Below are 14194 nucleotides of genomic sequence, written 5' to 3' on the forward strand. Positions count from 1 at the left end.
TGGTGTTCTCACAGGGTCCAAGGGAGCAGCCATTTGCGCAGAGAATTCTGTAAAGTAAGAATAAGTTACAAAAGCACAACCTTAAAAAAAAGAAATGACATTACATGAAAGGTACATTAGAGTAAGCTACAAAAAGTACAATGACATCTCATCAAACATAATATTAAGCAGTTTACAGAATCATGATTCCATACATGCAATATTATTTCTTTATTATTTATTGGCATTTGATTACAGAGAAAGTCCACTGGGCCAAGGTAAGCCCATTATCAGTGAAGGGCCCAGGGAGAAAAGCTCCAGGTAATAATCACATATACATATTAATCACGCTTACAAAAAAATGTCCAAAGAAAGTAAGTTTCAAGGGATAAACAAGAAAATTATAAAAGAAAAAAAGAAAAAAAAATGGTAAAGGTATTAAGACAATTAAAATAACAGCAAAGTTAAACATAGTCAAAGTACAGGCAATAATATCATGACATTTTATACAAATTAAAAGCATCAAACATCAAAGAATTCATATAATTCAAGGCATTACTTAGAATAAGCAAAAACAAAAACAATACATATATATATTTATATGCATATAAAAGAACTTCGAAAGGAAGGCAGAAGAGAAAAACTTTGTAATACCTAGTGGAAAGGGATAGAAGAAAGAAAAAAGAGGAACAGAAGGGAGAATAGAGGCAGGGGAGGGAATTGTAAGTGGAATGGACAGTAAAAAAGAGAACGAGGTTGGACAGAAAGGAAGAAGAATGAAGCAGAATGAAAGCAGACAAGCAGGAAAGGAAAAGGGAGTCGGGAGTTAAGAGAAAGCTAGAGGGGGAATTAAGTAAAGTTTATTAGGAGTTATCAAGAAGACAGAATACTGGCTCAGGAGTTAGAATATAAACAGATTTAGGTTTATTTATTAAATTAAGTAATGGCAGAAGAAGGAACTGAGCAGTTACACATCCAATTGGAGAGGAGATGATTGTGCAGCGCAGTTTTGAACTTGTAAGGGTTTTGTTGTAAACAGATAGATGAAGGTAGATTATTCCATTTTCTGGCAATTTCCCAAGAGTATAATAACTGGCCTGCAGGTAATTTAGGTTTATGAACTTGAAGAAGATGTTGTTTGCATCGCAGTGACCTAACGGGGTTGTAAATGATGAGTAAAGAGCTAAGCACAGTGCATTCATGTGGTTTATAAATAAATGTATGCATAATTGTGAGATGAAAGAGTACAATGTAGCGGGGGGAATTCAAGCCATTGTAGTTTATTTAGGGCAATACAGTGGTAAGTAGAATGGTGACTGTTAGTAGCAAATTTAGCTATCTTGTTATAACGTGTTTCTAACTTTGATTTCAAGGAAGACTACAAGTTGGTTAGTAAAGGTGCACTGTAGGTTAGAGAGGGTAATAGGTAAGATAGTGCTAATACTTGTTTGGTAGGGAAGGAGAGGAACTTATTGTGTCTACAGAGCAATCCTAGCTTTTTATGGGTCTTACATTACTTTGAATGTACAGATTGAATTAAAGGTCTTCATTGATTATTACTCGTAACAGTTTAGTATAGGATACTAGCTCAATTTTTGTAGCTTTAAGAGAGAGTATTTCAAGGTCAGCTTTATTGATGAGAATTTCTCTTAGGTGTGAAGATCATAAGTTTTGTTTTTTGGGATTTAAAGAAATGTGATTATTGTGAAGGTAAGCCACCACAGTGGGAAATCCTGCTTGAGTAGTTTGCTGTAATAGTTTTATATTGGGTGCGTAGCAGACTGTGGTGGAGTCGTCTGCATACTGAACTAGGGAGCCCTGCAGAATAGCTTGGTGGAGATTGTTGATAAAAATGTTAGACACAAGAGGGCCTATAACTGAACCTTGGGGTACACCTGTAGGGTTGTGAACATAAGGGGAAATAGAATTTTGCCATTTAACAGCATGCTGTATTTTTGGAGAGATAGCTTTTGAACCAATTAAGAGACTGGGGGACAGTCCTATGCTTGAAAACTTAGAGAGTAGGATAGAGTGAGAGATTATATCAAATGCTTTTGCTAGATTTAAGAATAAGGCGGATACAATGTTTCCTGAGTCTCTGGCTTTATTGACTATGTCTAAAAGGAAATTAGTGAAATGGATGTGCTGTGACCTGGGCGGAACCCATGTTGTGTTGGGGAGAAGATTTTATTTTTTAGAAGGTAGCTTAAGAGTTGTTTTTTCACACCTATTTCTATAATTCTAGAGATGGGGGAAAGTAAAGCAATGGGTCAGAAGTTGGAGATATCTGTAGAAGGGCTTGGTGCCAGGGTTTAACAGATCATTGATGGAAGACCAGAACATTTTGGGGTTATTTTTTTCTATTTGTTTGCTGATTCCAGACATAGTGCTTCTTATCTTTAGCAATGAGTTTTTTAGCTTGGCTTCTGAGTTGTTTGTAATGAATGAGGTCAGATGGATTGTTATATTTAAGCCAGTGTTTCCATGCCTTGTCCCTATTAGTCATAATTTCTTTGGTAGCTTTTGTTAACCAGGTAGCGTGGTTGATTTTGATTCTTTTGGCTCTGGTAGGAGATAGACTATCCAAGATATTTAGAAAGGTGTTATTAAAGTAAAGCAGACTGTCATCCAATGAAAGAGTTTTAAGATTATTCCAGTTAAAGCTTTTTAGGAGGCTAGTAAATGTGTGAGGGTTGAATTTGGAAAGGTTTTGGACAATTTTAATATTGTGTACTTTTGGAATGGATGTATAGACATAGATAGCGTAGGCAGGGAGATGGTCACTAATGTAGTTGGAGAAGGTGCCGGAGGCTATGAACTTAGAGGGGTCTGAGACTAGAATCTAGTCTAAGATGGTGCCTTTATTGGTTCTGTTGTTGTACCTAGTAATGGTAGAGATAAGTTGAGAGAAGTGAAACAAATGAATGCTGTTTGTTGCTTAAGTCATATTTAGGTTATGCAGCTTTTAGTCTGTACCAATGAAGTATTTGCATGAATATTCATTTAGCAGATGCTTCTTAAGTTTGGTTTGGAAAGTTGCAAGTGTTTACTGTTGTCTTAGTTCTACAGGCAAAATATATAAATAGACAGTCCTTATTTCAAAGAAAGATTGTTCACCAAAAGAGATAGCAAACCGTTTTTTTTTTCAGAGTTATGTTACTCTCTCATTTGTTCATAAAGCATAAGAGGTGGTGCTTACTAAAGCTTGGAGGATGGGAAACATGCACACTCTATGACCAGATTGTAAAGGAATGTTGTGTGTACTTATGCAGTTGTACATATGATAGGTTACCTGTTCATTTTCTGAAGAAGTAAGCAGTGATGCATTCTATTGTCTGGTATATATACAGAGGAGGGAATGATACCACATGAAATCCCAAAACTTGTTTAGATTAATGTAGTTGAAAAAAATTAGAAACGCTGTGTTAGTCCACTAATAGAAAACACAAAGACACTGCAACACAGATGTAATGCAATACCTTTAGACCAATACATGTTTTGCAATTACTCAGGTTTTTGGTATAGCAGGAGTCCTTTAAATGGAGTTATATAATTCCCAATGAAGGGCTCCTGCAAGCCTGAAAGCTAGAGTAAATGCAAAATGTATGCTGGTCTACTAAAAGGTATTACAACAGTTCTGTATTCCAGTGTCTTTGTGTTTCGGATTAAAGTATGTATTGATGCATTCCAATACAAGGAGCTAGATTCGTTTTTATGTGGGAATTACTTTTCTAAATATCCTGCAGCTGTGCAGTTACCTAAATGATAAAGTGTACTGTGAAGCAAATAGATCTTCTGGAGACTTGATAAACTTAATGAAATGCTCTCAGACAATGGTCTTCAATTTGTGAATCAAGAATTTCTCAATTTAGTAAAACAGTGGGAATTCAAACCTTAATTTAAGTCCATGAAATCCACAGAACAATGAGCAATTGAAATGAATGGTCCAGACTGTGAAAAAAATTTATTAAAAAGCATGATACTTCAAAGAATTTGGACTCTTATTTGTTAATTTTGTAGTATAGAAATACACTGTTACAGTCAGTTGGCTTATTATCAGCTCAGATGTTCATAGATGTCTTGTCTAAAATCTGAACTACCCATTTTATGCTCCTTATCTGATCCTGATAGCAAAAATAGTGCAATGGTAGTTTTGCACAAACATCAAAGTAAACAAAATTTTGTTTTACTCAATCATCTAAGAATGTACATATTTTGTAAAAAAGGAGGGTAGGATGGATAAGAGAATAGCCAACCTTAGGCATAGGCCAACTATGCAGCCACCTAGGGCACCGCTCTAGCAGGGGCACTTTTCCTGTATTTATTTGGTGTAGATAGACCAGGATAGGGGCACCGGGTGGTGTAGTGGGGGTGCCATGGAGCCTTTTTGCCTAGAGCACCAGTTGACCTAAGGCCGCTCCTGGATAAGAGTGACTGCTGAGCAAACTTCACAGTATAATGACATTTGTGTAATAGTACTGTAATGACTGCCATAACTGTTTACAATGAAGAATCAAGACTCTATAGTACAAGGGTCCTAATTATCAAATTTACAGAATGAAGAAAAATCATTTATTCAAGCATCATATCTTTTTGGATGTCAAAGTCATGGCCCACCAATAAAGCAGTTCTTTACAAGTATTAGGAGTAATGCATCACTGACCACAATTTGAAAATCTGTTCCCATATGTGGGATCTGAACATCATGGCTTACAGCCTTTGCTGTTCACCATTTCAGCTTGCTACCTTAACTGCTCTTAAGTCAATATAACTCTTTCTGTGTTGGTTATGACCTCTGCAGAGAAGATTCTGTAATGTCAGGAGCTTGTAAACAGGAAACTATTTCAGGTCTTTTACAAGAACAGGACACCTTCATATTGAACCACACTTCCTTCTGAGGGAGGATTTGGAATTCTTCCTTGCCAGGCCATCAATGTCCCTGTTTTCTTTGCAGCAGCAAAAACCAGAACAGAGAGGATTTTACACACTGGTTGCACACAAGCAGTTCAGCAGCTAACTGAACTGGGGACATGAGTTTAGGGAGATGAACCAGTTGCTCATCTGTTTCTTTTAAGGAAGAGTAGAAGTTATGATTAGTACGTAGACACTTTCCAGGCAGCTTGCCAACCAAGTGCATAATATTTTGTCTTCAGTTGGCTAATCACCTGTTGTTTAACTCCCTGTAGAAAAAAGTGAGACCTGTATTTACAAGTATAGCAGCTATGAAGACCAAAAGTGAATGGCAAAGAATTGGAGTAAGTACTAATACTCACTGAAATGGCATTTAAATCTTTTCTGCATGGGGTTGCAACCTCGGACTCCTAATATGGGGAGGGCTGTGCCCCCATTCTTTTACACACACACACACTCATAGATATATATATATATATATATATATTCTGACTCTGAGGGTTCTGTACCCACTTTTTTTATTTTAGTCTTACTTTTCTGTGGATTTCAGTTATATCCAATTTTCATCTGACTAAGAGTTTGACTGTCTTCCTTGCGTGTTTGAGAATGTCTCCATTACAGACATTTGTGCCACGGGCACTTGGTCTTTACTGCATACCTTCACCAAGCTGTCTAAAACGTGACTGAGAGAGTCAGGTTACAGTTGAGAAGGCATTACTCCAAAATTCATTTATCTGAGCTCTCTGCTTATACACTCCTGTTTTCTGTTCACCCTGATGGTAACTGATTGAAATTTAGTGAAATCAGCTATGCATCAAGAAAGCTATTTGGTATTAGATATAATGGACAGTGACTTAGCATATCAGCTGATGTAGAAAATGACTCCCCCCCCCCCCATATGGGCTAGGAAAAGCCATTGGTTGAATATATCTTTCAACAGCTATAGATGGTGGACTTTTCTGTAAATCAGACAAGCTTAGATTTTTGTATTATTTATTTAATAATGTGACTGTCAGATATTTATTTCTAGATTTTCAGGAAGGTACTCATTAGAGACATGCAGTGAACTAGTTGCCTCTGGGGCCATGCATAGATATGCAGATGGTGCTTTATTTCATGGAGTAAATGTAGGATTTAAAAAAAAGTGATGACATTTTATTAGTGGAGGTAACATAGCCAACCAAGGATACATCAGGAAATGTCTTCTCATAGATCACCTAATGCAAGTAAAACTCATCTCTCATTTATGATATCAATGGGAGTTTCCATAATTACACATTAAACACGGATTTTTGAGATCCCCAGGGACTGCAGCATCTGGGACTTCCAAAATATTATATTATATATTTTTTCATTGTAATATGGTTTATGATAACATAGCCCTGGCCTTTAGAACTGTATTAAACATGAATAAAATTGTAAGCTGTGTGTGACCAGAATGAATACAATTAGATTTAATCATTTACAGTGGAGGTACCATATCAGACTCACAGGTCCAAAAACTATAGAATATACAAACACATTCAGTCTTAGACGTCCTAGCAGATACTAAATAAAAGACAATGCAGAGCTGACTGCTTAAATTTACCATGTCTTGAGAAAGCAAATCAGTCAGCTCTTGGTAGGTGAACTGGATATCCTTAGAAATATTCACACTATTTGAAGGGATGAGCAGAGGAAAAACTGCAGAATTACATAGACTCTGAGGGATGAAGAAGGACACTGATAACATTTATTTGATATTTATATACTACCCAAATATCAAGCTAAATCCAAGGGATCAAAACAAAAACCCTGAAGAGATGTGAACATAGAGTTATAAATATCTAAGAACATCCCCAGGGAGTGCAGCATCCAGTACTTCCAAAATTCTGTTTTTATTTTATGAAAAGCAGTACCAGTCAGACCCCTGATTATATGAAGGTCGATGACAGAGAATGTGTGCCTTCCAGGTAGCATTTCTGTACTCTTCCTATTTCTTGTGTTGTAATACAGGGGATCACTCATGCCACATCCATGACTGTGTGACAAAATAATTGAGAGAATATGAGGCAGGTTTAGAGAAATATGAAGACTTCTTCCTTCTGTTATATAAAAAGTAGGGTCATATTTATGGCTTCAAGGTCAGGTAGCTGGCATCAAATGCTTTGGTTTATGATAGGTAGAGATACTCATGTTCATAGCTGGATGAAAAAGTACTCATTAGGAAAGTCACCTCACTACACTTCGGTTTTACTACATAATATATAATGCAATCACTAGTGATAAAAACACATTGCAAACAACCCAGGTATCAGTGCAAAGTAGAATATTCCTGACACTGCAAAATCATTTGCGTGCAGTGCTAAAAAGATAAAACCCCGGATTCACAAATCCTCCGTGTAAGACTAAATAAGTCTTACTCGGAGGCTGCAGTTGAACGGTATGACGTCAGCGTGCCATGAATATTAATGAGGGCACACTGACTCAACTGCAAGTCTAACACGGACCGTGCAGGAAAGCAGGGGGCGTGTCCGACTGCCGAGCAGTCTAAAGGTCCACGCCCCTGCAAGTGTCCGAAATGCCAAATGTCAACACACAAGAGCGAGTCCGCTCAAATGTCCATGTACCCAACACCACACTCCCTGACATTGTAAACCCCCAGCACAGTTATAAAAAGTAAAACATTTAATTTTTTTTTCTAATTCCCAATATAGCTGCTCATATTTGCGCGTGTGTGCGCGGGTGTGCCCATTGCTTAGCTTCAGTTAGCAATCCCGACATGGGAAAGCATAAGAAGGACTGTTTATGCAAATTACACCAAATAGCAATAGTGTAATGGTAGAGCGTTCGTACAAAGAGAAGGCATTCACGGTTTGAGTCCCACCACTCCCCTTCCTATTTATGTTCTAAATTAGTATATGAAATAATTCCTGACATATATGATTAAAATTTTACTAAAAAGCATTGAAATGGCCTATGTATCAGTGAGCAAAATATATATTTATAAAGGATCCTGACATATAATTGCCAGCAGTTAAGCAGTGCTTTACCCAGAGCAATATAGTTGCCCGCAGTTAAGCAGCGCTATACCCAGCACAGTATGGGTGCCCGTAGTTAAGCAGCGCTTTACCCAGCACAATAGATTTGCGCGGAGGTACGCATCACACATAGGGCAACATGGAGCAATATAGAGCAAAGCTGCCTAAATACAGCCACACCCCCTAGCCTGTCTGGACAGTAGTAAAATAAAATGCAATGACAAGGTTCGAACCCAGGAATTTGTGCACCATAATCAAAGTACTGAACCACTAAGCCATGACACCTTAGGATAAACAGCCACTGTTAACATACATATGCATATAAATGGCAGATTAACCATTACTAAGCAGGTCTGCAGTCAGCCAAGAATGTCCAAAAATGGCCAATCACAAAAAAGTGTGGGAAATGCAGCATATTTAAGCCCCATAGGCGGGAATACTCACCATGACTGATTGTAGCTCCCATCTGCAGTTAGAATGGCTGGTGCTGGAGAGGGTACAAGCTTTCAAGTGCAACATTGGGGCATCGAGGAGTCGAAATACATGGTTTGGCTCCTTGTCCACCGTCATGAGTCAAGACTCCTGCAGGGCCAGTTCCAAGGGACGGAGTACAAGGGAGAGGCTTGGAACTGGTTAGCTCATGACCTCACCAGTGTCACAGGCATTCCTCGGACTGGTGAGCAGGTCCGTCACCACCATGCAGACCTGAGGAGATGGAAGCAGGACCTACTGAACCAATGGATACAGGAGGCCCGTGGGATGCAAGATGCCCCACAACTGAGTAGGTAGCCATGGAATGCAGTATGTAAGAAATGATAATTGATTCTGTATAATGGATAGGTATGTCTCAATATCCCTTCATTTACTTTACAGCTGCAGGTGTCCGTGTTGCGAATCAGCAAGCCTATGCAGATAGGCTGCTAAGGCTGCGCCACCAGGCAGATTAGTGATTATTCTGCATGTATTGTTATATAAAATAGGTGAGAGAGCCTGAAATAAAGTGCTGTAGCCCAATAATACAGCCATAAAATGCCCTGAATAAGTCCTCTGCATGTACTGTTATATAAAATAAGTCAGACAGCCAGAAAAAGACTGTAGTAACCCATTAAGAAAGGTAAAATATGTCTGTAATAATATCTCTGCAGGTACTGTCATATAAAATAAGTGAGCGAGCCTGAAAAAGAGTGTTCTAACCTATTAATAAAGGTGTAATATGTCTTGAATACATCTTCCATATGCACTGTAATATCAAATAAAGGAGAGAGCCTGTGGAAAAGTGTGTAATGTAATTAATAAAGGTATAAAACTTGGAGTGTGTCTGTGGTCACTTACTTTGAAATGTTGTTGTACCCTTGCATTATACAAATAGTACTGTTTTAATAAGTGCTGGCAACCCACAGTTGGGCAGTCCCATCTAAAGTGGTTGATGGAAGTGCTAGTAGCTGTGAAGCATATATACAGTCCTCAACAGTCAGTTACTGGCTGGCATGCATAAGTCAATCTGGCACACGAGTAGCTTGTTAATTAGATCCCTAGAAATGTGAGTGTGCTACACGAAATGTAGGGTTCTGCACAAATCTAACTGAAAATGTCATGTGAACACATCCAGATATGTAGATAAAGAAATATGAATACAATCAATAAATAAGCAGTAACATCTGCATCCTGGACAGTTAGTATGTCAGATATAGGTCAGGTATATAATGAACTAGCCAAACCCATTACACAACCTAATGCATGTTGCCAAGTGTAATAATACATGTAGGGGATATACACCTGCAGTCAATAGGAATGTAGTGTAGACTAAAAGTACTTATAAGATGTTAATTGAGGTTTCTTTCTACATCCTACTGTATGTGCATAAACAATGCAATTCCACAACTCAGTGGGTATGTGCAATCTAAAAACATTTTTTGGGACATATGTCCTATTGTTCTATAAATATCTGCATTCACTTTGATGCATGTGCCCTGTTCAAGCACCATAATCATGATGGCCTGTTGCCACCAATCATCCCTGCATGCTGTTGGAATGTCCACTGTCGTTCAATATATGCATGTGTTATGCTTGCTGTTCAACTGTTGGAACCTTGGTGTGTTGGGTTAATGGGAATATTACTGCATGCTGTTACAACTAATTTGGAATGCTGTTGTTTATGTTGTAATTAAACACACCTAATCACAGAATGTATGGGAAGGCCGGTCCCAGCGGACCCACCTGTCCCTCCTCAGCTGGCGAGTGCACCTGGCACCAGCAGGTCCGGTGCCCAGCCCGGGCTCCCCTCCTCCACTGGTCCTGTGCCATCTTTGGGTGGAAGCGCTGCAGGGAATGGGGCTCATCCCCCCCATGTAAGCATGGGCGGAGAAGAGCCACCTGTCACCCTTCGAAGGGTCCAGGTTGTGGTGCATGGGGAGATCCAGTGTTCAGTCACTGATCCCCTATGCCAGCTCAAGGAGAGAGTGGCGCGTCTCACGGGTGAACCTGCCCATCCTACGCAGGCCCCAGCACAGCCACTCTCGGGGCTGTGAAGGTGCAGTGGTGACTGCCCATGGGTGGGGATCTCAATTCCACTGTTACCATCTGTGGGCTCATGGGCTTGCGATTTCCAAACATCCGTTCCTGTCAATTTTGTTCACCCACCCCATGTGTCATATACCGCCCCTGTATGCGTCTTGTTTGTCTTGTCTGTTTACTTCCCCAACCTACCTCCCCAAATATACCTACTTCCTCTACCTCACTTTCCACTCTCACCTGAAAAAAAAAAAAAAGGGCAATCTGTACCCACAAAAAAATTACGCCCCATACATAGCTGCCCATTTCGCACACATGTCCGCTGGACATGTAAACTGATAATTTCAATTGGCAGTACAACATACTTTGTTGTCCTCACCCCTCTCTCAGGGGTGGAAGGTTTCAAATTTCACTCCAAAGTTATTGCACATGCACAGCTGTTGCTGGTAAAGAAATGGGCAGCTATGGACCTTCCCTACACCCGTCCTGCACATCCTGAGCTTGTTTTCCTACTGTCTTTCTCTCTTTGTGCCCCCTTTTTCACCACTTTCCTATCTCCCCATTTTCTTTTCTTTCAAAGAAATTAGCATGGGGATTAGCGGGAGTAAGCACTTTTAAGCAGTAGCAAGCGGGTTTAAGTGAGTGTGTGCATGTGTGTGCTTAGCTAAGCATCACGCAAACCCTCTTACAACTGCTTAAAAGTGCCTTAGTCACTCTATGTCAGGGCCCTTGTTCTGCTCAGCAGCAAAATAAAATACCTCTGCCAGTTTCAAACCCCAGACCATTGACACAATAGACTGCATGAATTACCACTAAGCCACAGCAGATATACAATAACCTGGTGCTCAAATAAATATATCATGCATTACAATGGCTGAATGTAAAGGAAAAATAGGAAGGCCATAACACAAAGCTTGTTCTGTGGATCTTTACCAGCAATTGTTGTGGAATGCATTATATGAGTGTGATATGAGAAGCAGCTTAATGTTACAGAGGCACTTTACAACCCCCACACAATATCATAGCAGGACAAACAGTGGCAGAGCTGATTAGGGCAGAGGCCATACTACCTAACTGTGACTACTTTACAGGGATGTCCCTGATTGTGAAACATATTTAAGCTGTGTCCCTCTGAATCCCTCTGAAAAGTACTGACGTCAGTCAGAAAGGTGGGGTATTACACAATGAATACTGACAATAATAACAGTAGACACCACTTGTACTTCATAAAAGGAGTATGAATCCATATACACTGCTTCACACAAGTCTACACTTACTGTCTCTATTATGTGTAAGGTGTACTTCATTTTAACTACCTATCCCTGACTCCATACAAAGATGTATCTGAGTGTTTCATAGGCCTGGCAGATGCACAAACACACAGGCATAGCAGCTATCCTGCTGTTACACACTCTGCAAATAGCTTTGGTAGGACCTCCATAAGCATACCCTTATGTAGGAGTACAACTCAGAAATACCAAAGGATGTAGCCATGTACTGGTAAAAACTGACTATAGCAATGCCATTATACTAGTGATGAAAACACCTGTGGTTGCACAGACAAAGAATAACAGTGTAACATTTGACTACCATCTGGATAGGTTCACATTTGGAAACTATGCAGACAGACCACCTGCCTTGATAAACTAACAGGTACACACAAATCCTTTAAGTCCAGTAAGATAACATTCACACAATAATACATAATGTTCTCTGTATGTCAGCAACCTCCCCCCCCCACACTTTAAATACACTTGTGTGTTTAGGGTCTACCAAGGATGTAGGTAGGCATACACAGTACTGGAATTGTCCAGTTGTCCTGTGAACGCTGTGCTAATGTCAACAATAAAACCACAAACCCTGCAGAAGTGAGTACATTAATATTCACAGTATAACAGTTCACAAACAGTTCATGTGCCAAAAGAATACTTCTCAATAACTACTTTTGTATGGCAGTTAATTATATGAGTAGAAAAGAAACTACATAGTCACATAAATGTTGTATAAGCATTTGTAGGGGTGAGTTAAACTCTACACTGATAGCTCTGTACTGCAAGTGGCAACAGTAAGGTCTGAGTAAAACATATACATCACTGTCTACACCTCTAGCTTCAGATATAAGAAGTATACCAACCTTCTGACTTGCACAACAGTGTCCACAGCAAACAAGCATGGGCCCCACTCTGGAAATCTGAAAGGGCTACGCCTACATACCTTAGCAATTTATAGTATTGGGTTGCTATGACAGTGAGTACTGCAATTACCACACAGCAGGCTGTATGCATTTACCAAATGCTGGGCACCAATTGGTGCAAAGGGCATCACATGCACATGCGCTGACACCTATAAAAGCAGACTGTACTTGCTATCCCCACATGCAATCATTACATTGCACATGTCAGCAACTCTAGAACCCTAGGAGAGTAGTGACAAACTTTATTATTTAATAAAGAAATCTTTACTTAAGTAAATAATATATTTACTTATTTAAAACCTAAATATATTAATTAAGAAAAAAAAAACTTAATTAATAACCAATAATGTATCCCAGCATTATATGTCGAACATCTGAACTTGTGTGAAGCCGTGCATATGGATTCGTACTCCTTTTATGAAGTACAAGCAGATACCTATAAAAGCATACTGTACTTGCTATCCCCACATGCAATCATTACATTGCACATGTCAGCAACTCTAGAACCCTAGGAAAGTAGTGACAAACTTTATTACTTAATAAAGAAATCTTTACTTAAGTAAATAATATATTTACTTATTTAAAACCTAAATATATTAAGAAAAAAAAAAATTAATAACCAATAATAACTAAGCAAAAAACTTTACTTAATAAATAAAAAAAAAAAATTTGAAAAGCATACACAGACGGACCTGAAAGTGAGTAACAGGTATGTAACAGATTTGTAGTTACCGGCAAGTAGTAGATGTTTATGAATAGTACTGTACGTACTCAGAAACATGCATATGTGGCAGCAGTAGGTATGTATGCAGTGATGCCATGCATAACTACTGCCATGGACAAATTAGTGTGTAGCTGTGTGCAGTGGGACATAACTGTGACATACGTATCCCAGCATTATATGTCGAACATCTGAACATGTTATCTATGGTCTGTACAGTACTGCGTATAATGGCAGTTTGGGGGAGTAGTGCAAACACCTATATAAACTTGGATGTGACAGAGTAAGACATGCATGATAGTAACATAATTTGTAGCTTAGCATTGGCGACTGCTGTACCAGACTAGTATAGTAATGCAAGCATTTGCAGCTATATATACTCCCTGTACTATTACTGTATGCACACGTGACAACTGTCCATGTTGTAACAAGGCCCAACAGGTCATCCGTAAGGTGTACAGACTTACAACAGTGTAGACCCTGTGTGTGTATGGCACACACATATGGAGAGATATTTATGTGTCTGATAAATTAGCATCTGAACATGTGCATAGAGCAAGGGACATACTGCAACTGTTCGTGAAGGGTGGACATTTATATGTTGGTGCAGGTTGTTATGTGCATATTTATATGTAGGTTGTAGTGTGTGGCAAACAAGACAGCATACAGTGCTGGCATATAACATGTGGTGTTTAAATGCCATGGGTATGATTTGTTAGGTTTTTAATCTTCCAGATAGGGGGTCCTGCTAAAGGTACATGGGCTGAGAATACCTTCCATGCATTCTGCACAAGACTGTGCAATATCATTACATAACTGCATCCCTCTCAACCTTTGCATAATTGATATTCCCACCAT

The sequence above is a fragment of the Protopterus annectens genome, chromosome 7.part0, assembly GCF_019279795.1.
Source record: "Protopterus annectens isolate FY-2018-M chromosome 7.part0, PAN1.0, whole genome shotgun sequence".
Taxonomy (NCBI): domain Eukaryota; kingdom Metazoa; phylum Chordata; order Ceratodontiformes; family Protopteridae; genus Protopterus; species Protopterus annectens.